This window comes from Somniosus microcephalus, chromosome 11 (assembly GCF_052327205.1).
Source record: "Somniosus microcephalus isolate GS21.2 chromosome 11, FLI_Smic_1.0, whole genome shotgun sequence".
Taxonomy (NCBI): Eukaryota; Metazoa; Chordata; class Chondrichthyes; order Squaliformes; family Somniosidae; genus Somniosus; species Somniosus microcephalus.
The window spans coordinates 86,384,185-86,409,669 of record NC_140997.1 but is presented as its reverse complement, the minus strand read 5'-3'; the positions used below and the strand labels follow the sequence as shown (position 1 = coordinate 86,409,669).

At 49.2% G+C, this 25,485-nt stretch overlaps 1 long non-coding RNA gene across 1 annotated transcript in view; it reads left to right on the top strand.

The window, feature by feature from the left end:
• LOC147110694 (uncharacterized) overlaps positions 1–25,485 on the top strand; it is a 251,306-nt gene that overhangs the window by 163,168 nt on the left and 62,653 nt on the right. The gene's annotated exons all lie outside the window — the stretch shown is intronic.

Below are 25,485 nucleotides of genomic sequence, written 5' to 3'. Positions count from 1 at the left end.
CAAAAATCTATTGATTTCAGTCTTGTAAGGGAAAGGGAAGACCGAAGGAGGTGAAGAGTTCCACAGTTTTGAGGTCCTAGGAAAGAATGGGTTAGCAGACTGTATGATCAGTCTTGATTCTAACACAGGAAGATTGTGGGATGAGAAATAGTCTGAGTTGGCATGTTTGCAGTTTTGAATGAACAAGAGGGTAAAGTTCAGAGCAACACTGACCATACTGCTATTTATAAATTAAAGAGAGAGGAGCGAGAAAGAAAGGTTATAGAATGTTATTGTTTATTGCGAGGGGAATTGAATACAAAAGTAGGGAGGTTATGCTTCAGTTATACAGGGCATTGGTGAGACCACATCTGGAGTACTGTGTACAGTATTGGTCTCCTTATTTAAGGAAGGATGTAAAAGCATTAGAAGCAGTTCAGAGAAGGTTTACTAGACTAATATCTGGAATGGGTGGGTTGTCTTATGAGGAAAGGTTGGACAGGCTAGGCTTGTATCCGCTGGAGTTTAGAAGAGTAAGAGGTGACTTGATTGAAACATATAAGATCCTGAGGGGTCTTGACAGGGTGGACATGGAGAGGATGTTTCCTCTTGTGGGAGAATCTAGAACTAGGGGTCACTGTTTAAAAATAAGGGGTCGCCCATTTAAGACAGAGATGAGGAGAAATTTTTTCTCACAGAGGGTCGTGAGTCTTTGGAACTCTCTTCCTCAGAGGGCGGTGGAAGCAGAGTCTTTGAATATTTTTAAAGCAGAGGTAGATAGATTCTTGGTAAGCAAGGGAGTGAAAAGTTATCAGGGGTAGGCGGGAATGTGGAGTAATCGGATCAGCCATGATCTTATTGAATGGCGGCGCAGGCTCGAAGGGCTGAGTGGCCTACTCCTGCTCCTAATTCGTATGTTCGTATGTTCGTAGGTTCGTAGGTTATGATGAAGAGAGAGGTTGAAAAGGTCTGCAGCATTTCAGAGCTGTGAAAGCCTTGAGATAGTGAGTAGAAATGTTCTGACAGAATGTGCTCACAATACTCAAAATGAAAACAGAATTCATAATTTACTGGTAACTGATTTTTTGAAGCAGTTGTTATTATATTTGGGTGGAAATGTTTAATCTTGGTCCTCCAGGAACTAATAAGGATATGAAAAATGACAATCCCAGGACCAACGGCTCTCACTGAATATTTGCAAAGGAATTAATGAAAATCTCTAATGGTTCAGGTGCCGTTCAAACTGCGACAAGCGTGCACAGAGTTTATTTTTAGAATGCTGCTTTTTCTTCTGGTACCTTTATTCTAGATGGCATTGAGATTGAAACACAAAAATACAATAACAGCAATAAAAGGTAAAGAGCCAGCGTTTCATTTCAGCAAATGGTCAGTTGCCTTTAGGTGTTGTTTAACTCCAAGGTCTTTCTCCAGAATGCTCTTTAACAGCCATTGATTTGACAACTTTCCACTGTTCTTCTAATCATTATGTTAAACAGTATTGTGATTGCGACTCATTTGTGAAATTGCATTTGTTATTTTAGGATTTTTTTTGTTTATTCATTCAGTTTAGCTCAGTAACTGTCATGCAGAAAATTGTTGCAGAAGACTGATAAAATATGCGCTTTGAATCATTTTCATGGATTTCTAGCCTGTTCGGCTGTCTGAAACCAAGTTCCACCTGATTTGTAAGCTGAGTGTATTACTTTATCTAGCTGGATTTTTCTCTCTACCTGTCCTGAAGGTGCTTGGGGAAGTAAGGTTCTATGGGAGCTGGCTACACTTTGGTGCCTTGCCCAAGATACCACTTTTCATGTGTGAATCTAGACAGTGAGTCACAGCAGTCTATTCAGCTGTGGATGGATCACAGTCAAAGGTGTTCCTGTTATCACCAATGTCCATACATGCATACTCTTCAGCAAGGCTCGGTGGTTAACAGTAGAGAATGTGAACCCAAGTTGGTCTTTGCCCTCCCTAACCCAAGTGTTGAGACCAATTATAGTGCGCGTAATACAGCCTTTGTTGAGATCATCTAATTCAGGACAGACTAGGAATCAAACATTGGACTTTATGGCTTAACTCTATGCTGTTTTTACTTTTGAGTAGCTACTAAGTTTATTACTAAAGGGATGATTGTACAAAAATAAGACTCCTTACGATGACTAAATTGGTAAATACACCACCTGGTCTAGTACTGTGCTGTACAGACAAGGTAGGTCCCAGCTTGATCCCTGTCCTGCACTTGGTTAGCTGATCTTGCCTGGGCCTGGAGTGGGGGGACTAATAGAGGAGGGGAGAAGAATGGAAAATATTGAAAGGAAAGTGGTCCTGCTATTGTGGGAAGAGAAAGTTGCTGGACCTTTCAGTGTGTATCTTTGTCACTCAGTAATGTACCTGCAGGCTTGTGCCAACATTCTTGAACAGGTGCTCTCAGATCTTCCTTCCTTTCCAAGTCCTGTGGAATTTCTGTAGAGGAGTTGCATTCTATATTACACAAGTTTACTTGGTGGGCTCACACTGCATTATGCAGGTTGGAAAGATGATTCAAGCCTCAGGCCATCCATACACGTACACAAGTACACACTTAGAGTGATTGTCCACTTTTGCATAACGAGACTTTGAGGCTGTCTATAGCCTCATTTATATTACACTGTTGACATTGTTTAGATGCGTCAACCTGGGTGTAATGATCAATAACATGTCATTCTATAGTGGATACTAGGTGGAGCCGTAGAGCTGTGTAGAGCTGTATATAGCTGTATGTATAAGACTACACTACCCAGCTGTATGTATATTAAGACTACATTACCCATGAGGCACTAGGCTACCCACAAGGCAGCAGTCAAGATGGAAGCCTCTACAGATACTGTACCTAGTCCACATGTGCTCAATAAAAGTGTCTAGCAAAAGCTAGCTGTGTTCATAATAAGAATGTCTATTTATTAATGAACATAAGATGGTACCAGGATGGTGAAGATCTGCTGAAAATTGTGAAAAGCGACATGGAGAATTTGAAGCCACCAGAGCGTTTGAAACTCACAGGAAATATCGACTACAATTGGCAGACTCTTAAACAACAATTCGAACTCTACATTGCAGCCATTGGATTCGGTACGAAGCCAGAAACAAGGAAGATAGCATTGCTGCTTACGGTTGCAGGCCCACAGGCGATAGAGGTATTTACTACATTTGTATTTAATCCAGAGGAGAACAGAGAAAAATTAGAAGATGTGCTAAAAAAAATTTGATGCACATTGCTCTCCCAAAAAGAATGAGATGTATGAAAGATACATCTTCCGTTCTCGGACACAGCAACAAAATGAGACTTTTGATAGCTTTATAACTGATCTGAAACTGAAAGCACAGACATGTAATTTCTCTGAGCTGAAATCATCCATGATTCGTGACCAGATTGTGTTTGGTATTCATGATAAAAAAGTCAGGGAATGTCTGTTGAGAGAAACCGAACTAAATTTGGAAAATGCAGTGAAAATATGCCAAGCCAGCGAGCTAGCTCGAAAGCACGCGAAGACTTTCAGTGAAATCAATAATCATGCGATTGTAATGAGTGATAATGCTGCTGTCGGTGCTGTGTCCTACAAGGGGAAGAAACGTGGGCAGAACAGAAATGAAAAGCAATCGGAGGATGAAATTTTTAATTGTAAACACTGTGGTTACAAACACCAGTTAAGACAATGCCCAGCGTTTGGAAAAATGTGCACAAAGTGTAATGGAAAGAATCACTTTGCCAAACAATGCTTTTCAAAAGTAAAAACTAAGGAAGGGCAACGAGTTAATGTAATTGAGGACACTGATTTAAGTGAGACATTTTTTGTACGAATGGTGTCATGTGACGATATCAAAAAGGATACAGAAAATGTGCAGCCCTCAGAAATGGACAATGCTGAACATAACGTCAATGTAGTAAAAGAGGACAAATGGATGATCCCACTGCAGGTAAATGGAGCATTAGTTACATTGAAACTGGACACTGGGGCAAAAGCAAACTTAATCAGTATGAGTGACATTAACAATATGAAAGAAAAGCCCAAAATACAGAAAAAGTCAGTACTACTAAAGGACTATAATGGACAGAAAATAGATAGCTTAGGTGTATGCAGACTTAAAGTGACAGTCAAAGACATAAGAACATAAGAACATAAGAAATAGGAGCAGGAGTAGGCCAATCGGCCCCTCGAGCCTGCTCCGCCATTCAATAAGATCATGGCTGATCTGATCCTAACCGCCAATCCTAACCGACAATGCCGCAACTGCATCTTGTCATTCACCGCCAGAACAATCTCATGAAGACACATCAGACTTACCCGTGTTGAGAAGATCCACACGTGAAGTAAAAAAGCCTGATAGACTTAATCTTTGAGTACAATGTAAAGCTTTGAAAATGTGTTGACTGTTTTGAAAATGTTTATGTTTATAGAGCACTAACAAAAGTGTTACTGATATTATCTTTATTGTTTTCTTGAAAGTTGATTGATATTGATTTTGTTAAACCTCAAAGAAAGGGGGATGTAATGATCAATAACATGTCATTCTATAGTGGACACTAGGTGGAGCCGTAGAGCTGTGTAGAGCTGTATATAGCTGTATGTATAAGACTACACTACCCAGCTGTATGTATATTAAGACTACATTACCCATGAGGCACTAGGCTACCCACAAGGCAGCAGTCAAGATGGAAGCCTCTACAGATACTGTACCTAGTTCACATGTGCTCAATAAAAGTGTCTAGCAAAAGCTAGCTGTGTTCATAATAAGAATGTCTATTTATTAATGAATATAAGACTGGGGAGAAGCTTTGTTGTGCCAACACAGTCCAGCTATTTCACCCCATATGTAGAGGCCCTTGCTTATTATTGTCTCAGTTTGCTGGTTTGACCTTGAGTTTGCTGATATATCCTAAATTTTCCTCTCTTCCCAATTTCTGAGACCTGTTCTGTTTTGCCCTTGATTGAATACCCACCTATGGATCACAAAACAAAGCTCGTCTTCGATTTCAGCTGGACATCTAGGAAAACACTTCTCATTATACAAACAAATGTGGGGATTGGGTTAGACACTTGCCTTTCAGTTCACAGAATCACAGAAACCCCACAGTGCAGATAGAGGCCATTTCGGCCCATCGAGCCTGCACCGACACACATCCCACCCGATTCCCGTAACCCCACGTATTTAATCCCCCTAACACTAAGGGTCAATTTATCATAGCCAATCAACCTAACCCGCACATCTTTGGACTGTGGGAGGAAACCGGAGCACCCGGAGGAAACCCACGCAAACACGGGGAGAATGTGCAAACTCCACACAGACAGTCACCCGAGGCCGGATTCGAACCCGGGTCCCTGGCGCTGTGAGACAACAGTGCTAACCACTGTGCTAACCACTATGCCACCGACCTGGATAAAAATCCAGCCCCAAGTGAATGGGTGAAGGTGTTCTCTCTGCTTGCTGTAATGTTCCACTAATAGCTCAGTAGTGGAAGTGAAAACCCAAGAACATCCTGCTCTGTATATCTCAGTACTTTCAGGGGTAATTTTCTACTGTTGCACTCTTAGCACGGAACTGGAACATATATTGGAATACGAGGTGCAAAGGATAAGCACTCCCAATATACAGTCCAACCAATTTTTCATCCATTAAAATGGCTATCTATCTGTACTCAAGTCTTGAACCACAACCTTCTGACTCAGGAATGAAGCTGACTCTGTACCATATTATTTTACACAAGGCAGTGCTAGGAGTTAATCCATTGTGTGTTACAGAATATCATGTTTTAGAATGATAGAGTTCCACAGGCTATGGACTGTTTTTCTCCCTCTCACAAGAACATAAGAACATAAGAAATAGGAGCAGGAGTAGGCCATTGGCCCTTCGAGCCTGCTCCGCCATTCAATAAGATCATGGCTGATCTTCTACCTCATCTCCACTTTCCTGAACTATCCCCATATCCCTTGATTCCCTTAATATTCAAAAATCTATCGATCTCTTGAATATACTCAATGACTGGGGCTCCACAGCCCTCTGGGGTAAAGAATTCCAAAGATTCACCACCCTCTGAGTGAAGAAATTTCTCCTTATCTCAGTCCTAAATGGCTGACCCCCTATTCTGAGACTGTGACCCCTGGTTCTAGACTCCCCAATCAGGGGAAACATTCTCCCTGCATCTACCCTGTCAAGCCCAAACCTATTGGTGCTGATGCTGGTTGTAACCATCCTATCACTCTCTAACTGACATCAGCTAGCCAGAGATTGAATCTGGGACTTAGCTGGTCTGTATAACTCAGCTGCTCACTGAATAAACTCATTAAGCCATCGGGGAAGCCTCATGCAGACTTCCATACTACTGCTTCAATTACTGTACGTGACTGTCCGCTTCAGCCCTTGCTCCCAGTAATTAGCAACTTGAGCATCGTTTTGCTCAATGCTAATTTTCTCCCTTCTTCGATCCTCACACGCAGCAAAAATAGTGGCCTGTGACGTTGCTGCTCTGTAAGTGGTCGTTAAGTACACAACAATAACAACAACTTACATTACTATAGCACTCCTCAAGTAAAGATCTCTGAGTGCCTTACGAGGTAGAAAAAACATAATGGAACCAGAGCAACTCTTCCTGTTTTTCAGTAGCACTCAGTGTTTTTAGTAGGGAGGTTTGGCCATCCATCATTTGAATGAGATGTTAATCTGAGGCCTTGTCTGCTCTCACATGGATATAAAAGATCCCATGGCACTATTTGAAGAATGGCGGGGGAGTTCTCTGTGTTCTGGCCAACACTTATTCCCTAACCGACACCACTAAAGCAGATTATCTGGTCATTTATCTGGTTGCTGTTTGTAGGACCTTGCTGTTTGCAAATTTGCTGTCATGTTTGCCTACATTATAACAATGATTGCACTTCAAAAGTACTTCATTGGCTGCGAAGCATTGTGGGACATCCTGAGGATGTGAAAGGTGCTATATAAATTCAAGTTCTTTCTATTGCTGAGTGAATATGTCTGAAAACTGTGCATCGAAACAGTTGCAATATGCATTATTGAAATCTTTTCTCTTGCAGTTTAGAAAAAAGACATGGGCAATGATTAACTGGTTTCACAGCTAGATTACAGTAGTATCCCCTTCAATAGAAACAGCATTAATTTTGATTGGGTGTGTCTGATCATGCAGCTATCATTGTGAGTACCAGTCAATGACTGTCTGCAGACATTCTGTACATCTATGAGGAGTCCTTATGGGAGCGAGAAAAGCAAACAGATGGAACACAGCAAATTCAGATCTCACTGATGCTCCTGCCTTGTTTAAACTATTAATACGTTGGTACAACATTCTGAGCAACAGGGGCAGATTTCACAGTGTGAGACATGCCAGACTGTATGCAGACTTCTTATTCTGGTTTTCAGTGTATGTTAAATAGGGAATAAAATGTGTTTTTCTTTTTCTTTGCTGAGGGTCAGATTCTCCTTTCCAGTTTGCTTCTATCTCCTCACTTTTGGCACCTCAGTATTCTTCATGTGTGAGCCTAGACAGCGAGGGGCCAAAATTCCTAGGGGGTTCAACTGATGTTCCACTGTAACTCAGATGGGAGACTAGTAGAACCCCCAGGAAAATGATGGAGAGCCAGTTTTGCCAAATCTCTGTTGTTTCCCAAGGCCTGGGATACCAGGCTGCCCACTGTAAAACCTGTAAAGCAGGTTAAATCCGAGGCTGCAAGCCTCATTAAAATATTTAGCGGGAGTGGGTTGGCTGCCTGCCCCTTGTCTCACCTACGTAAAGCCCGGAAGTAAAACCCTAAAACCTTTCAGCCTCTGCAATGTGGCCCTGCTCGGCCCAGCTGCTAACACCGGCTGACATTACAAACATCCCCCAACATTGGCCAGGCCTCTGAAGGCAGCCGGGGCACTGACAGCCTGAAGCTGAAGGATTCTCTCCACCCTCCACACCACCCCCCATCCCAGGCTCGGAGAAAGCCGAAGAGCAGAAAGAGAAAGCGAGTGAAGGGGGGAGCTGGCAATGGGGGCTGGATGGGGACAAGTCCCCCTTCCTCCACATTCAAAGCAGCAGAACACCGAGCCTCAGTGAAAAAAGGAGGTGGCGCCTGGTAACAACGGCGGGGTCAATAGTGGCGAGCTGACAGTCCCCGCCCACAACACTAACCCCTACCCTGATCCTAAGTTTAACCCCTAACCCCAACACTAACCGTGACCCCAGACCCCAACTTTAACCCCTAACCCCGCCCCCCCACACTAACTGTAACTCCTGACCCCAACATTACAGGAAAGATGTGATTGTACTGGAGAGGGTAAGGAGGAGATTTACGGGGATGTTGCCAGGACTGGGGAATTTTAGCTAAGAGGAAAGGTTGGATAGGCTGGTGTTGTTTTCTTTGGAACAGAGAAGGCTGAGGGGAGACTTGATTGAAGTGTATAAAATTATGAGGTGCCGAGAAAGATTGGATAGGAAGGACCTATTTGCCCTAGCAAAGAGGTCAATAACCAGGGGGCATCAATTTAAAGTAATTGGTACAACAACAACAACAACTTGTATTTATATAGTGCCTTTAACGTAGTAAAAAGTCTCAAGGCGCTTCACAGGAGTGTTATAAAACAAACTTTGATACTGAGCCACATAAGGAGAAATTAGGGCAGATCGAGGTGAGTTTTAAGGAGTGTTTTAAAGGAGGAAAGAGAGGCGGAGTGGTTTCGGGAGGGAGTTCCAGAGCTTAGGGCCTAGGCAACTGAAAGCACAGCCACCAAAGGTTGAATGATTATAATCAGGGATGCTCAAGAGGGCAAAATTAGAGGAGTGCAGGTATCTTGGAGGGTTCTGGGGCTGGAGAAGAATGCAGAGATAGGGAGGGGAGAGGTCATGGAGGGATTTGAAAGCAAGGATGAAAATTTTGAAATCGAAATTTAATTGTAATAGAAGGATTAAAAGGGAGTTGAGGTGAACTTTTTTCAGCCAGAGGGTGTTAAGGGTCTGGAACTCACTGCCTGAAAGGATGGTAGAGGCAGAGACCCTCATCACATTTAAAAAGTACTTGGATATGCACTTGAAGTGCCGTAACCTACAAGGCAACGGACCAAGAGCTGGAAAGTGGGATTAGGCTGGATAGCTCTTTTTCGGCCGGCACAGACACAATGGGGTAGATTTTCCCGAACCTGTTGGGAAGAAGGCGGGTCTTTCCCTTTCGGGTTTTTGACCCGCCTACTTCGACGTCCGGCCAATCCGCACGATTTTCCCTTGATTGACCTTGCTGAGCCTGCCCAGCGGGCTCAGCAGGCCAATTAAGGGCCACCCGGCAACAGGTGACGTCACAGACTGCAGTTTCATCTGTCAAGAGTTTTTGACAGATGAAATATCAGTGTTTCACAGCTGTTTGAAGCTGTCAAACACTGACACTTGAGTTCTAACATGAGTCCTTCTGCACAGACTCAGTTAAAACTCTCACCGGCACTCAAAGCTGAAGGCTGTCACTTTTGACAGATCGCAGCCGTTCAGCTTTCAGTTCCGGCTGAGTGATGCGCTCCCGACGGCTACAGGAAGAAAGGCTGTTAAGGTAAGTACAGATAAGTAAAAGTTCTTTACACACTTTAGACACACCAAACACACTTACCTTTACACTCATGCACCCATCACTCACCTGAGCACCGACATTGCGACCCCTCCAAGTCCTTCAACCCGACGGCCCGCCTGCTCTAACCTGGCGTGGTTTGGAGCCGTCGGGAAACCCACACGAAACCCCTCAAAATAGGGATTAGGCTAAAAACTGCCTGTTAACTACCTGTTAACAGGCAGTTCATTGGCACTAATCCCTTCCCGCCTGGTTTCGGCGGGTCCCAGTGCGGGGCGGGTACCCGCCGCCCCTGAAACTTACGTGGGGCGGGGTTTTGGGCGGGATGGTGTCGGGACCCCCAAATTTGGGATTTTCCCCCCCACACGCCTGAAACCCCGCCTGTCGGCTCCACGAAAATCTAGCCCAATGGGTCGAATGGCCTCCTGTGCAGTAAATTTCTATGAGTCTAAGTGGACGGGTTGGGGTCGGGGTTCAGATTTTAAAAATTTTAACATCTGACCTGAATCCAACCACCCGTTTTTGCTTGCTAAAATTCAGCCTGATGTAATTCTATGTAATCTATGTGATCCAGCTTTTGCCAATGGGAAACTGATGTGGGAGGAAGATCAGGTGGATCTTATAGTACCATGGCATCATTGGAAGAAGAGCAGGGAGTTCTCCCTGTCCTTTGCCAATGTTCCTCCTTCAACCGACATGACCAGAAAAAGATTGTGCTGTCATTCATCTCATTACTATTTATGGGATCTTGCTGTGCACAAAATGACTGCTGTGTTTGTCCACAGTACAACTGTACAGTATAGAAGAAAAAAAGAGAAGACCCCTAACACGGTACAAAGTAGTCTTTTCAGAGTGCTTTGGGATGTTTCTGAGGGACATGATACTTTGTAAGTGCAAATTCTTTCCTTTCTTAACAAAGGTAGCAACCAGAGACCAGGTCACCCACCTGCTCTCTCAGCGGTAGTTGGTTGCATGGCCCAGGAGAACAGAATAAGGGTAGAGGAATAATAACATGACAAAAAATACATATCCTCATGAAAACAAACGACTGATGTCATGATCCCCTCTTTAAATATGCATTTGAATCGCTTGCTTCTGTTCTTTGGTATTGACTGAGCATGCCCATTGAATGGTCTGCCTCTCACTTGAAATGTAGTGCACTCACTTTATTGCTTTTGAAGGAAACACAGCAGTTTATGTACTGCATTGTCGTTGGCCTTATCTCATATTGCAGTCTTCACTTCGCAAGCTGCACAGTGGAACTGACAGATCAAAAAACTCATTAAAAATCCCAGCCATTTGAAATTCTGTTCACTCCTTTGACAGGCACATATGCACGCATACAAATGATTGTATTCAGATCACTGTTTGTGAAAATAATTTCATACCAGTCATTAAGATTTTCCTCGCCTCTATGCGGTCACTAATCCTCTTAGTATGACATTCTGAGTAATTTAGTCGTTAGTTCAAAGCTATTATCAGTTGTCGTACATTTAAGAAATGTGGATTTCAACTACACCGCCCTAAGGGAAGGTGTAGTTGTTCTTTTTAGTATATATGAATAAATGTCTTCTGGTATCTTCATCTAATGAGGATAAGAAGAACTGTGTTACAAAGCTTATAGTTCATTGCCTACTTAAGAATAAAAGTGGTGTTCTTCTCTTTCAGATTCATGCAGATCTATTTATAAGCTTGTTTTTGTGTTCTGCTAATCATATGTGCAGGTCTAGAAAAGCTTTCTTTCTTCCTTCATTCCTTTTGCTAGGGAATTGTTCCATTGGTACTTGAGGTACGATGATATCTCGCCCAAGTGTCCATTTTCATGTGTGTTGAGGCAGCGCGTGTTGGCAGGCTATTTAACTGTGGGGAACATCACAGCCAAGCATGATCCTGACCTTATCTGACATTCCTAGATATTGGGCTCGATTTTGCCATTGGGGGCAGGCTGGGGCGTGTCAGGTGGTTTTCGTGTCAGGACCCCGACTCCAATGTGAAGTGGGAAAAAAGTGCAATTTTGCCCTAATTGGTCACTTGATTTCCAGTGTGTGGAAATCCCTGGCCCAATAAGTCTTTTCATGTTGGAGTCGCTAGAAATCAACAGGCTCTGAGACTTTTGTTGCAGCAAAGGCAAAACGCGTGTTACTTTATTCACTCTCCATGAGGACTGAGGGTCTCAGCCTCGTTGCAGGGCTATGACGTCATCACGCTACCGACGCATGACGTCATCACACTACCGACGCTCTTAAAGGGACCCTGCCCCGATAACCCAACCAAGTACGTACATATAACAACATTGGCTATACATAGTGAATTGTGTTTAGGTACATATAACCACATTGGCTATACATTGTGAATTGTGTTATTGTCCCTATGTGGTCTCCGCCACATACGTCCCCCCAGAATTCACTAGCACTGGCAATGTCAGTCATTGGGGGGGCTGGATCACACGGTCGGAACGGCTCCTCAATTCCGGGGCGGGGACCAGGGGGTTCATCGGAGGGACCTCGGGCGCTCGGTGGTGGACTGAGGGTGCAGAAACCGGAGGTCAGCCCCGCCTCGGGGGCTGTGCCAACTCAACGGGTCGGTCCAGATCCAGGTGGGCCGGCTTAAGACGGTCCACGGAAATGCAGTCCGGCTTACCGCCGACGTACACTACGAAGGTCTTGTCCCCGGTTTCCAGGACACGGAATGGTCCATCGTAGGGTGGCTGAAGAGGTCCCCGGTAGGCGTCGTGGCGGACGAAAACGTACTCCGCCGCACGAAGGTCGAGTGGAACATGGGACTGCGGGAGGCCGTGCTGCGATGTGGGCACCGGAGCGAAAACCTTGGCGTTGTCCAGAAGGTCGGACCGCTGACGGGCTGTGAACCAAGGTTCTGTTGCTTTGGGGACGAAATCCCCGGGAACCCACAGCGGCTGTCCGTAGACGAGCTCGGCGGACGAGGACTGGAGATCCTCCTTGGGGGCGGTCCTGAGTCCCAGCATGACCCACGGGAGTCTGTCGATCCAACTGTCGTCCCGGAGGCTGGCCCGGAGCGCGGCCTTCATGGAGCGATGAAACCATTCGCACAGCCCGTTAGCCTGAGGGTGGTAAGCTGTGGTGCGGTGGAGTCTCAACCCGAGGCCTCGAGCGACAGTGTTCCAGAGCTCCAATGTGAACTGGGGCCCCCGGTCAGAGGAAATGTCAGATGGGGCGCCGAACTGGGCGACCCAAGTGCTGATGAACGCCCGAGCCACATCGGCGGACGTCGTTGAAGACAGCGGGATGGCTTCCGGCCATCGGGTGGTTCTGTCGACCATTGTGAGGAGGTGGGTGAACCCGCAGGAGGGCGGCAGGGGCCCCACCAGGTCCACGTTAACATGGTCGAACCGCCTCTCGGGCACCGCGAAAGGTGCCGACGGGGCTTTAGTATGGCGATGCACTTTCGAGCGTTGGCATACCACGCAGGTGCTGGCCCAGTCGCGAACGTCTTTCCTGAGCCCGTGCCAGACGAACTTAGCCGCCACCAGCTTCTGTGACGGCTTCCTGCCCGGGTGGGAAAGATTATGGACGGCGTCAAAAACTTGCCATCTCCACCCGTCGGGCACGACGGGACGTGGCTGCCCAACAGAGACGTCACACAGGAGTGTGGTGCCAGCATCGTCGAATGCGACGTCCGCTAGTTGAAGGCCTGTGACCGCTGTCCTGTAGGCCTGGACGTCCGGGTGGGAGGCCTGGTCGGCCGCCATGCGGGTGTAGTCGATGCCGAGGTGTACGGCGCTGGCGACGGCTCGGGAGAGACAGTCGGCGACAGGATTGTCTTTCCCAGCCACATGCTGGATGTCCATTGTAAACTCTGAGATGAAGGCCAGCTGGCGTTGCTGACGGGCCGACCACGGCTCGGAAGCTTTGGCCCGTGGCGAAGGTCAACGGTTTGTGGTCCACGAACGCTGTGAACGGGCGAGCCTCCAGTAGGAAATGGAAGTGTCGGACGGTGAGGTAGAGGCCGAGAAGCTCGCGACCGAAGGTGCTGTACTTCCGTTCGTTGGGGCGGAGCTGCCGGCTGAAGAAGGCGAGCGGCTGCCAGGTGCTGTTGACCCACTGTTCATGGACAGCGCCGACCGCATAGTCCGAGGCGTCGGTGGTGAGAGCGATCGGCGCATCAGGTAACGGATGCGCCAGCATGGTCGCGTTAGCCAGGGCCCTTTTCGTGTCCGTGAAAGAATTGGCCATCTCCTCGGACCAGTCGATGGCGAGCTTGTCGGGCTTGCCTTTGAGGGCCTTGTAAAGGGGCCGCATAAGCTGGGCTGCTCGGGGGACGAAGCGATGGTAAAAGTTCACCATGCCCAAAAACTCCTGCAGGGCCTTCATGGTGAGGGGTCGCGGGAAGTCCATCACGGCTGCTACTTTCGATGGCAGTGGCACCGCCCCGTCCTTCGTGATGCAGTGCCCGAGAAAATCGATCGAGGACAGCCCGAACTGGCACTTTGCCGGGTTGACGATTAGGCCATGCTGGCTGAGGCGTTGGAAGAGAGTCCGAAGGTGTGACACATGCTCCGTCCTGGAGGTGCTGGCGATGAGGATGTCGTCCAGATATACGACAGGAATGTCAGGTCCCGTAACACGGTGTCCATTAGGCGTTGAAAAGCCTGGGCGGCGATTTTGAGGCCGAATGGCATGTGGAGGAATTCGAACAGCCCGAACGGTGTGATCACCGCGGTTTTCGGGACATCCTGCGGCCTGACAGGAACCTGGTGGTAACCCCGGATGAGGTCCACTTTCGAGAATACCACTTTCCCGGCCAGGCGGGCGGAAAAGTTCTGGATGTGTGGAATCGGATAGCGGTCGGGGGTCGTAGCGTCGTTGAGGCGCCGGTAATCGCCGCACGGGCGCCACCCGCCGCCTAGTTTCGGAGCGATGTGGAGGGGCGAGGCCCACAGACTGTTCGACCGGCGGATGATGCCGAGGCGCTCCATGGTGTCGAACTCGGCTTTAGTGATGGCGAGTTTCCCCGGTTCGAGGCGCCGAGCGCGGGCGTAGATGGGCGGACCGGTGGTCGAGATGTGGTGTTCTACCCCGTGTTTGGTGGCGGCGGACAAGAACGTGGGCTTCGTGAGGTCCGGGAACTCGGCGAGGAGGCGGGAAAACTCGTCGGAGGCCGAGAGCGCGCTGGACAACTTCGTCGTGCTGGACCCGCTGAGAAAACACGGGAGCGAGCTGAAAGTCTCAGCGTTGATGAGACGTCGGTTCTTGACGCCCACCAAAAGGCCATTGGTGCAGAGGAAGTCAGCGCCGAGAAGGGGGGTGAACACTTTTGCCGTGACAAAGTCCCAGGTGAACTGCTGCCCGCCAAAACAAAGCGCCATGCTCTGTTTCCCAAAGGTGCGGATGGAACTGCCGTTGGCGGCTTCGAGGACGGGGCCGTTGTTCCCCCCCTTGGGTGTCTATGGTTGACGCGGGCAGGACGCTCACCTGGGCACCCGTGTCGCAAAGAAAACGACGTCCGGAATCGGTGTCCGTAATAAATAACAAACTGCCTGAACGGCCGACAGCCATAGCAGCCGACGAGTGGTCTTTCGTTTATTTCGACGCAGGAAAACTGCACGGGGGCCGGCACTTCCTGGCTTTGGGGCTGAACTGCGCGTGGTAGAAGCTGCTGCCATTGGGCTGTATCGGTGGTATCGGTGGGGGCAGGGCTCCGCGTGGCCGCGCAGTACTGTTGCCCGGCGGAGAAAAAATTGTCGGCCTCCTTGGCCAGGCCGTGGAAATCGGTAATGGAAGAGTTGGCTAAAGCCGACCGTACCTGTCCTGGCAGCTGTTGAAGGAACAGTTCCTTGAAGAGGAAGCACGGCCTGTGTGTGCCCAGGAGGGCCAGCATGTGGTCCATCAGCTCCGAGGGCTTGGAGTCGCCAAGCCCGGGTAGAGAGAGAAGCCGGCGTGTGCGCTCGGCTTCGGTGAGTCCAAAAGTTTCTAAGAGGTGCGTTTTCAGCGTTTCGAATTTGTTGAGCTCCGGGGGGTTCTCGAGCAGGCTCACAACTCTGGCCGCGGTGGAGTTGCCGAGAGCAGAGACGACGTAGTAGTACCTCGTGTCATCCGCGGTGATGTCCCGGAGTGCAAATTGAGCCTCGGCCTGGGCGAACCAAGCGGCAGCCTGTCGTTCCCAAAACTCGGGTAATTTGATGGAAACTGCGTTCTTCGCCATTTCGGATGAGGTCTTTGGAATTGTCCAAAAGAGCAGCGGGGTCACCAATGTTGGAGTCACTAGAAATCAACAGGCTCTGAGACTTTTGTTGCCGCAAAGGCAAAACGCGTGTTACTTTATTCACTCTCCATGAGGACTGAGGGTCTCAGCCTCGTTGCAGGACTCTGACGTCATCACGCTACTGATGCATGATGTCATCACGCTACCGACGCTCTTAAAGGGACCCATCCCCGATAACCCAACCAAGTACGTACATATAACAACATTGTCTATACATAGTGAATTGTGTTTAGGTACATATAACCACATTGGCTATACATTGTGAATTGTGTTATTGTCCCTATGTGGTCTCCGCCACATTCATACAGAAAGTCACCTCCGATGACGTCATCAATGCTGCTGGATTTAAGGTCTGCAAGCAGCCTTAGTTCTTTTGGAGACTTTAAACTTTATGCCCATTGTTGTGATCACTTTATTCAGCAGCTATGTCCACCAGTAGGCCAAAGTGTGCTCCAAGGTTCGATGAGGCCTCCCTCCAAGCTCTGGTGGAGGGAGCAAGATCAAATAAGGAAGTGCTCTTCCCTTCCTCAGGGAGGAAAAAGCCTAACCCAGCAGACTAAAGCTGTGTGGCTGCAAGTGGTCCAGGAGGTCAACTCAATCTCTATGTGCCGTAGAACCTGGCTGCAGTGCAGGGAGAGGTTTCATGACCTTCTCCGCACAGGAAAAGTGAGTATGACTTTCCCATCTCCCTCAATCTGATCCCCATCGCCTCTCCTCACCAGCACTCTGCTTTGCCAACTTCTTCCTCCACACCCCACTTGACACTTACATCCCTGCACCCTTACCCATTTGCTCTCTCTCTATGGTCAAATTCACTTAATTATTTGACCATGCAGCCCTCACACTCCCTATTGTAGTGTATGTGCCTTTAAGAGCCCCCTGTGTACTGTAATGCCGGTAATGGCCACTCGGGCTATATAAGCCTGTATATTGTGTTGTATCAGTTAGTTCCCCTCCAGACTTTGTTTAGTAAACACCTGTGAAACCAACTCCTGTCTTCAGTGTCTCTATTAACACACGGATACAACAGTGGCAACAAAGTGGAAACGGACTTACCTGCAACTCGGCTGCACCTCAAGGACATCGATTCCTCTGGTAAACAAAGTCGAAGAAAATCAAGAAAAAGAAAAAGCTGTGGTTTCACCAGCTAGCCGAGCTGGTGGCAGGTACTGCAATAATCCTTCCTGGGCATCGGGCTGGGGCTCCAGCGGCTGGCTCTGCAGCTAGGCCAAGCAGCGAAGGCGGAGGCAAGCAGTAACAGACGGGGAGGGAGCACTCGGGAGACGGCCGGCGCTGCAAGCAGGTCGGCGTTCAGACCTAGCAGAGAGAGTCCGGCGGGAACGAGTCTCCACCTGTAAATAAATAAAAAGAAGGGAAACCCGCGAGAAACAGCGTTGTTATCGGCAGCAGCGGCGGGGAAGCGCGGGAAGCGCCATACCTTTTCTGCAGAAAAGAAAAAAAGGCGTCAGTACTTCTAAATCTAATGGGTGCAAAGACATACGGGCTGTTACGAAACTTAATCACTCCAGCCAAACCAAAGGACAAGAATTTTAAAGAAATTGTTGATACCCTACAGGAGCACTTAAACCCAACACCGCTGCTGATAGCGGAACGATTCAAATTCTTCAAGAGGAATCAACACAAGAATGAAAGTAACGCTGATTACCTCACCGAATTAAGAAAGCTATCAAAGCACTGCCAATTCGGGGCAGGACTAGCAGATTATCTTTGAGACAAATTCGTCTGCGGTCTCCTAAGTGAAGGAACACAGAAAAGGCTGCTTCCTGAAAAAGATTTAACACTGGACAAGGCTTTCAGTATGGCTGTATCATACGAAGCAGCCGCAAGAGGAGCTGCAGAGATACAACAAAAGACACAGGACTTCGGCACCGATGAAATGACACAGGGTTTCGAGAGATGTTATCGCTGCGGCAGATCCACCCATGACCAGAGGGACTGCTGGTTCAAGGACAAAGCATGCAGGCAATGCGGAAAGATTGGACACATTGCACGGGTATGCCGATCTGGACAAAAAAAATCCACGGACAGGAAAAAAAAAATCAATAAAGAAAAGTACAGAAAGGTACAAATGATGACAGACAGTAGCTCCGAAGACCAGAAGAGCGATAGCGACTCCGGAAACAGGAGACTAAGCTGTCTCAAATTACATAATGTAATTGACAAAGAAGATTACCAGACCATTTGGGTTACCCTCACGATAGCAGGGTCCCCAGTTAAAATGGAGCTAGATACAGGATCAGCTCTGACTGTCATAAATCGACGGGATTACGAGCGTCTATTTCCGCATATACCTTTAAAAGACACATCCATTATCTTGAAAACATATACGGGGCAGAAAGTATACCCCAAAGGAAAAATAAGGGTGCCTGTTGTATACAACGGCAAGGAAATACAAAAGTTGTATTTATACGTTCTACAAGATGGTGGTCCACCGCTGTTGGGATGTGAATGGATCAGGAAAATACGTTTAGACTGGCACTCCATTCAGGCACTGACGGTGACCAGTAAGGAAAAAAACGATGATGACGTCATACCTGAACGATTAAAAGACATCTTGGCCAACGCCAAAGAAGTGTTTCAAGAGAAATTAGGAACCTTGAAAGGCATCACCGCCTCAATAAAAGTGGAAGATGCGGCAATTCCCAAGTTTTTTAAGGCAAGACCAGTACCATACGCAATTCGGCCAGCAGTCGAGGTAGAGCTGGAGAATTTGGAAAAGGCAGGCGTATTATCCAAAATAGATTGGAGCGAGTGGGCAATACCCATCGTCCTAGTCATGAAGAAAGCGTTGAATAATGATAAATCTGAAGAACAGAGAAAAATTCGCATCTGTGGAGACTTCAAGGTGACTGTAAACCCGGTCCTTCACATGGTACAGTATCCTCTTCCGAGGATAGAAGATATTTTCGCCTCACTATCCGGAGGGAAACGTTTCACCAAAATTGACTTAGCACAGGCATATCTACAGATGGAGGTTGAAGAGGCCTCTAAAAAGTATCTCACGATAAATATACACAAAGATCTGTACCAATACAATCGACTGGTTTTCGGAGCAGCATTCGCTCCAGCTATCTGGCAAAGAGCTATGGAGCAAGTCCTCCAAGGGATTCCGGGGACTCAATGCTACCTAGACGACATCCTTGTAACAGGAGAAAACGACAACGAGCACCTTGCCAATTTGGAGAAGGTGCTCACTAGGCTGAGAGAACGGGGCCTACGAGCAAATCGCCCCAAGTGCGAATTTTTCCAGAATCAAATATCATATTGTGGCCACATAATTAATAAGGAAGGGTTGCATAAGTCACCTGAAAAAATTGAAGCGGTCATAAAAGCCCCAGCACCTGAAAATGTTTCACAATTAAGGTCGTTCCTGGCATTAATAAATTACTATCATAAATTTTTACCGAACTTATCAACTCTTCTGCACCCTCTTAATGAACTGCTACAAACAGGAGTAATTTGGAAATGGAGCGAAGACTGTAAACGTGCCTTCCATAAATGCAAAGACTTAATCACGTCCAAAGAAGTTTTGGCTCATTACAACCCATCACTGCCAATCAGACTGGCGTGCGATGCATCCCCTTACGGCGTAGGAGCAGTATTATCGCATAAATTCCCTGATGGCTCGGAACGGCCGATAGCTTTTGCGTCACGCTCATTGAACTCAGCTGAGCGTAACTATGCCCAAATCGACAGGGAAGCACTCAGCCTGGTATGGGGAGTGAAGAAATTCAACCATTACCTACACGGACAAAAATTTACCTTGTTGACTGACCATCAACCCCTCATCTCCATATTCAACCCTAAAAAGGGTGTTCCCATTATGACAGTGCAAAGGCTACAGAGGTGGTCCCTTTTTCTAGGGGCACACCAATATAACATAGAATACAAGGGATCAAAACAGCATGGGAATGCTGACAGTTTATCGCGCCTACCGTTGCCAACGGTAGAAGAAGCACCTACCGTAGACCCAGTGGAGATTTTCCACTCTACCATAGTCGAATGTCTACCAGTAACAAATTCTGCCATTGAAAGGGAAACTAGAAATGACCCGACTCTCTCACGAGTCTACGATTTAACAGTGAAGGGATGGCCAGCACATGGCGAACCACTGTTGCCAGCGTTCTCGCAAAGAAGAGAACAGCTGTCAGTGTGCCGAGGAACCTTGATGTGTGGATCCAGAGTGGTGATTCCACCCTAACTCCAGGATAAAGTTCCAAAGGAGCTTCATGAGGGGCATCTGGGTGGAGTGAAAATGAAGAACCTAGCCAGGGCGTTTGTATGGTGGCCAGGTATCAATGGAGACATCAAAGAAATGACCAAGAGCTACCTAGGATGCCAGAAGGTCCAAAACGCTCCACCACAAGCCCCTCTACATCCATGGGAGTGGCCCTCATCTCCCTGGCAAAGGGTACACATCGACTTTGCTGGTCCATTTATGGACTCAATGTTCTTAATCGTGGTGGATGCACACTCCAAGTGGCCGGAGGTAATAAAGATGTCCTCCACCACCACGGAAAAAACCATCACAGTATTAAGGACCATATTTGCCAGGAATGGGCTGCCTGAACAGATCTGTTCTGATAATGGACCGCAATTTGTGTCCGAAGAATTCAGGAAGTTCTTAAAAAACAATGGGATTAAGCACTACACGTCCGCCCCATACCATCCCGCCACCAATGGATTGGCTGAAAGGTTTGTCCAGACCTTCAAGAAGGCCATAAAGGCCATGAGTAATGAAGACATAAAACTTCAGCACAAGGTGGATAACTTCTTGTTTGCCTACAGGAATGCAACACATATGGTTACAAACCAAACTCCCGCCATGATGTTCTTCAATAGAAGCCTAAGATGCCGGCTGGATTTGATCAAGCCAATCATCAGAAGGGACGTGGAGAACCGGCAATTTCAAGGCATGAATGAAAGGCCAACTAGAACCTTCCAGATAGGTGAACAAGTTTTGGCCCGGGACTACCGTACCGAGAAATGGCAGCCTGGAACTATCTGCACACAACTAGGACCGCTGATGTATACCGTGGACATCGGAGAAAGCATATGCCATGCTGACCAATTCATAGAGTCATCCGAAAAGGGACAACCTACACCACAACTCTATACGCCTAATGATGAAGTAGAGATACCCATATCTACCTCCGATCCGGTGATACTGGAACCCGATGAACCCGACACTGGCATTCAAGCCGAATCAGCCTTGCCAAAAGAACCTACTACACCACCAGAAACTACTACACCACCGAGGCGTTATCCGGACTGAGTCAGGAAGCCTCCAGAGAGACTGACTTATAATTAATTAACTGCAGCAATGTGTAGATTATTTTTCTTGTAACATGTAATTAATGATTACTTAAAATATTATGGCCTAGAAATTCAGTATAGCCACTTTTGGGGCGGTAAAGTCGGGCGGCCGCTAAAGTTTGCGCCCGCCGGAAAGTGGAGGCCACTTCGCCGATATTCAGTAGCTTTGGCCAAGGAGTTTGCTCGAGCGCGAAAACTGGCGTTGCACGGCTATCTTTAGGCGCTAAGCCGGCGGTGCAGGCTGATACCGCCGAGGCCGGGCGCAGCGCAGGTGCGGTCATGTTTTGATTGACAGCAGACACCCTGGCGCCGGCCAGCTCTTAAAGGGGGAAGGGTCGACTTGGTCTGCTGCCACGCCCTGGATACTGCAGCCCTCCAGCTAGGCCTAAACACTGCTGCTGGAGAGAAATAGCGCCAGGAAGGATGCAGAGGGCCCGTGAGCGAGCACAGCGCTTCTCTGCCCATGATTTAAAGGTGCTGGTTAGGGCTTTGGAGAAGAGAAGCCATATCTTGTTCCCGGACAGTGGCAAGAAGCCTCCCAAGAGGGTGTACAGGAGAGCCTGGAGGGATATCGCCCAGAGGGTCACAGCCACCTGCGATGTCCCCAGGACTGGTGTCCAATGCCGGAAAAAGTTTAACGACCTCACTCGGATTGTCAGGGTGAGTACCCTTTCCAGTGTCCTCCTCATCCTTGCATGTGCACCTCACATTATGGGCAAAGGGACCTCAAAGGCCTAATGGCCAGCCCTCATCCAGCAGCTATGGCACTGGCATGAACATCAATTGCACTTTCTGCACTTTACACACTGGCCAAGCTATTCGACCATGGGAGGCAGTGCACACAACAACAGGGCACCACACTGGCCAAGCTATTCGACCATGGGAGGCAGTGCACACAACAACAGGGCACCACACTGTACTTAGAGGCCGTCCTTTCTCTTGCAGGCCAAGCTGGCCCAGAATCTGAAGAGCCGGACTGTCACCGGGGGAGGCCATGCCCAGTTCCAGTAGCTCAGTGACCTGGAGAAGCATGTGGGTCGACTCATGGGTGCCCGGGTGATTGGCCCCGTTGCAATTGGAGATGCTGACCCTGTGCTGGGCCCCAATGGTAAGGACATGACCATTTGGACCTCTCTCGTTCCCCTTGCGCTTCAGATCTACATCCTTTGCCACTGTCCGACCAATGCGCAGAATGCCACCACTCATGCCTCCCTCGCTGACGCCCTGTCCTCACTCTAAAGCTACTCTTGTGCCTTCCTGCTTTCAGCTGGTGAGGCGGAGGTCCCTGAAGCTGCGAGTGTCAGTCCCTCGGAAGAGGAGGACGAGGAGGAGCAAGAGGAAGGCGGCACATCGGGGGAACCCTCATCCGCACCAGGGGATGGCAATGGAGGGGACACGTCTTCCCTGGAGGAGAGCCAGGGGGAAGTGTTGCAGGGGGGTGTAGCTCCTGTGCCCAGTGGTGTCCAGCCATGCGGGAAGGGTCGGGCAGCTCAGCTGCCTTCTCCCCAGAGGGGGGAAGTGTTGCAGGGGAGTGTAGTTGCTGGGCCCAGTGGCGTCCAGCCACGCGGGAAGGGTCGGCCAGCTCAGCGGCCTTCTCCCCAGAGGGAGAGTCTGGCCTCCAGTCCGGAGACGGTCCTCGCCCAGGAGGTGCGCCTCCTTGATCAAATGCCCGCGGACTCGGATCGTCGGCACACCGAGTTCATGGGGGTTGTGGCATGGTTGCCTGAGGCCATCGAGTCCCTGGCTCATAGTGTGTCCGATTTCGGGGCCTCACAGGCCAGGGGTTTCGAACAACTCGCAGCAGCACAGGCCAGGGGTCTCGAACAATTCGGGGCATCACAGGACGCGAGTCGGGCCGAATTCGGGGCATCACAGGACGCGAGTCGGGCCGAATTGAGGGCAGCACAGGCCGCGAGTCGGGACGAATTCAGGGCAGCACAGGATGCGAGTCGGGACGAATTCAGAGCAGCACAGGCAGCGAGTGGACAGTTGATCAGTGGTGCCGTGCAGTCACTGGCTGGTCTGATGCTGGCACAGACCAGGGCAGTACGGGCACTCACTGCTGCCACACTCGCTGTGTCAGGCAGGCATCGCCAGGGCACCCGCCGCGCTGCAGCAGCACAGCGGTCTGGCCTTCACCAGATTGCTGCACTTGCTGCAGTGCCAGCCCGTCCGAGTGCCAGTGTCTCAGGCGAGCAGCGAGCGCCTGGCATCAGCCAGCTTGCCCCCATTGCTGCAGCCGCCACTGCCACTCCCCCAGCGAAGCTGCGACGAGCTGCTGGAGGGACTGATGCTGCCCAGCCACAGCTGCAGCAGTCAGCAGCCGGCCCCTCGAGGGCCAGAGCTCGTCTAGGCCGACCCCCAAGGGCATCTGCCGTCACGCAATGTGCCCCTCAGGAGCTTTCCCCCAGCCTTGCAGCACCCACAGGGCCCAGGTTGAGGCGGAGCAGCAGGTCGGCCAGGGTCCGGAAAAGCCTGGACAAGGACTCGCCCTCTCGGCACACAAAGTAGAGTGTGTTGGCAAATGTTTTTTTATATGGGGGTGGTTGTCTTGTCTATGGGGGGGGTTCTTTTGGTAAGGCCGAGGATGAAGGCCATTTGGATGGACAAGTTTTGTTATTCCTCCCCAGGTTGTGGGAGCGAGATATGTATTTGAGTGTTTTTTGGGGGTGTTGTCTGTTTTTCGGTTTCATGTGGGAAGGGCCCTGAGTTTGTTCAATAAAGCTTTTTCTTTATTCAGCTTGTCCATGTGTGATGTTTCAAGTGGTTGTTGCGTTAACCGGCTGAGGACTTGCGGAGCGGCTGCATTCATGTGCGTTCATTGCCGCAAGCCATTCCCTGACAGGGGGCCTAGAAGTGTCGTTCAATAAGCCGCCGACGGACGGCCCTTGGACCTTGTGGCTCCCTCCTGGGCTGGTACTCCTCCTCCTCCTCCTCCTCCTCATGGTCCCCCTGCTCGTCCTCCTGAGGTGGTGGTCCAACGTGAGGTGGCAGTGCCTGAGTCCTGCGGATAGCCAGGTTGTGCAGCATGCAGCAAACGACGACGAACTGGGAGACTCTATCCGGCGAATACTGCAGAGATCCGCCGGAGCGATCCAGGCAGCGGAACCGTTGCTTGAGGACGCCAATCATTTGCTCTATGATGTTCCTTGTGGCTTGATGGCTTTCGTTGTATGCCTCCTCAGCAGGGGTCCTGGGCGCGCGGAGCGGGGTCATGAGCCATGTACACAAAGGATAGCCTTTGTCCCCGATAAGCCATCCTCTTGGGGGAGGCTGTGCCTGGAACATGTCAGCCACAGTAGTCTGTCGCAGGATAAATGCATCGTGGCTGCTGCCTGGAAAGCGGGCATTGACAGCTAGGATGCGCTGCCTGTGGTCACACACCAGCTGTACATTGAGGGAATGGTAGCCCTTCCGGTTGCGGTAATCCTCGGCATTGTCGATAGGTGCCCGCAAAGCCACATGCGTGCAGTCAATGGCGCCCTGCACCATGGGGAAGTCGGCGATCCTCGCAAATCCGACTGCACGCTGCTCCTGCCTCTCTAGGGTCATGGGGAAGGAGACGAATTGGTGTCTCCTTGTGAAAAGGGCATCGGTGACCTGCCGGATGCAGCGATGCACGGCGAACTGGGAGATGTTAGCTATGTCCCCAGCAGCGGCTTGGAAGGAGCCGCTTGCATAAAAGTTCAGAGCCACCGTGACCTTCACTTCCACCGACAGAGACGTCCTGCACATCAGCTGTGGATGCAGATCTCTGTGAAGCAGCTGCCAGATCTCTGCAACCACCTCCCTTCTGAAGCGCAGCCTCTTAACACACTGCGCGGCAGTCATGGTGAGATAGGACACCTGCTGGCGGTATTCCCTGAGTGGGTAAGGCCTACGTTGCCGACGCCTGATGCCCCCTCTGTGTCTAGGCATGGCTGCCCCTCTCACACAGTGTCTGCGAGCCCTTCGCACATAATGCTGGAACTGAGGGTTGGAACCCCATGCAATATACTTGCAAACAGTGAAATCACAATGAGTCAAATTTCCAAGCTCTGGCCAGAAGCCAAAAATACCTCTCCTATGTTGGGCCAAATCAGTAAGGTGTCTTCCTTGGTCTCTGTCCAGAAATCCGTTGCACTAAAGTCATTGCAGCAAAATGGCTGGCCTTTATAGTTCAGTCTAAGTGCCCTTCAATTAGCGCTCCCCGAGGCCCGCAGGGCCTCTGCTGCGTTCCACTTCACAGTTCTTAACACCGCCACGCCCACATTGGGCGGGCGCGACTGAAGTTCCGGTTTGGGGCGCACAAAGGGCGTTGCACGACGAAATGACGTCATAAGTTGCGCACGCAGCTGAGCGCGCGCAA